General features: G+C 38.9%; 1 long non-coding RNA gene across 1 annotated transcript; it reads left to right on the plus strand.

The window, feature by feature from the left end:
• The first annotated feature begins 551 nt into the window (after positions 1-551).
• On the plus strand, positions 552-1322 carry LOC116378952 (uncharacterized). Its single transcript, XR_004212364.1, has 3 exons — positions 552-645; positions 735-821; positions 1247-1322. It is a non-coding gene; the product is annotated as an uncharacterized LOC116378952 (long non-coding RNA).
• Positions 1323-1996: the final 674 nt, after the last annotated feature.

The raw sequence follows: 1996 nt of genomic DNA on the forward strand, positions 1-1996 counted from the left end.
TCTTGAGGGAAAGTTGAATTTGAATGGATTTATTCTATTCTATTTATATGACCATTCTTTTCTAGTTGCAGTGTTTTTGTGAATGTGTAATGTAATATACAATATACTGGCCCCAATAAGAAAACGTGCTTCTCTTTACCCAAGACCATCACAGAGCAGTGGTGAGGTAGAAATTGTGGTGACCACAGAAAGTGCCTCCTGAAGTGAAGGTAGATTTGTGAGCATGTTGACAAGACTACAGGGAAGTGAGACAACAAGGGCCAGCAACACAAACTACTGCGTGCCACCTCAGGGACATGTGGCTGCTCCTGAGATAGTTGACCTAGATCCCATGAGGAGAGAGGCTTCTCAGGTGTGTTACATCATTTAAACATTACATCATTTATTGCAATAAATTGTTGCTCTCTACATATCAATTCATCCAGTATTAATTGGAATAATTTAAAAACTTTTTTTAGATTGGAAAATTCTTTCAAATCCCAGTGAGGCAGCAAAGAGATTCAAAGAAGACATTTTAAGTCAGCATGCAACTGGAAGATCATTCTATCTTACCATGGATCTTGGAGACAGTGCAGAGGACAGTCCTTTCTTTTTATAAGAGGGCTAATGTTGAGTGGGCTTGCCCCTTGACATGCACACTCAAGGGTAAATTGGTTACACACGCAAAACTAAAGATAACAAATGATCATATATTCATTTAACTGATGTCTGTACTGTGTATTTAGCTTTTTCAGGAGATCCAGCAATTGGTGATGGCGTGACTCTCCATCTCTTTGCAACCATCATGTCCAAACTTCAGTATGGTTTTGAGATGAATTTTGGTTAGTGAATATTCACTTTGGCTGCTGGCTGGTTGTCAGCTATCGGGCTCTGTGTTTGGTTTGCACCAGTTTACCACAGACCACAGATCAGTTTCTACTTACCCAGAGAATACCTAAAACCTTAAAAAACAAAGAAATGTGACGCAGCTGCTGTGGCCCTGTAGGTTTCTACAGGATCACCCAAAGTATTCAGTGGCTGATTGATATTTCCTTACTAATTCTGTATGAAAGTTTGAATATATACGTCCTTTACATTCTGCACTATCAATGTTCTTTCACTTTTCTCTTTTAATTGAAGTACCAGGAAGAACTCTTCTTTTTGAGGGGGAACAGGATCATCTGATTCCCTGCACTTGGCATCACCTTTTGGAGAGTGACTTCTCTGTTGTTGCTGGCTGAATGATTGCTCATTCATTCCTCCATAGTGGGCCATGCCTTGGAGGACTCAGCCCAGCTATCCTGCATGTGCTCTTTGGTGGATCCCCAGAAGAAGCCATAATAACTTAAGGAGTGTGCTGACCTTGACATCCGTGAGACAATCAAAGTGGTACAATACATTTTTCCAGTAAGATTTTAATGATAAAAATTCGGGGCAAGGACAATAAAAGTAATACCTGATGTCAGAAATTTTTCTCAGATATTTATAATACCACAATCACATAATTTACTAATTTAAACCAGCAGGGGGTGCTGAAGCAATATTAAAACCATAAACGTAAATACATTTCTTTAAAACATGTCATTATAGTGACTGATGTCATCATGTAAAATGTGTTTTTACAGCAAACACAGTTTTAACAGGTTCCCAACATGCTGTTTAAAAGGGATACAAAATGACATTATTTGGGATGTGGTTTGAGACCAGTGGGTGTCAACCGCGTGATTGATAGTTATTGACAAGTTGTCCTTTCCCTATTTGTTGTATCAAATCTGAATATTATGCAAGTCTTGAAAAATCAGGAATTCTAATCTATTCTAATTCTAATTGTCATTATTAGCTGGAGGGTACAGCAGATTTGTCACCTGAAGAAAATAACCTAATCAATGAGTTGGCACTGTCATGGGATTTGCCTGCAGTCACATCTGACAACAGAAGATGGCTGCTGGACAAACTGCTCCTCCATGCTGTGAGTATTCTGATCTGTACTTAACAGATCATACAAACCAGACCGACT

Source organism: Anarrhichthys ocellatus, unplaced genomic scaffold (genome assembly GCF_004355925.1).
Source record: "Anarrhichthys ocellatus isolate YVR2014 unplaced genomic scaffold, GSC_Weel_1.0 scaffold3466, whole genome shotgun sequence".
NCBI classification, from domain to species: Eukaryota; Metazoa; Chordata; class Actinopteri; order Perciformes; family Anarhichadidae; genus Anarrhichthys; species Anarrhichthys ocellatus.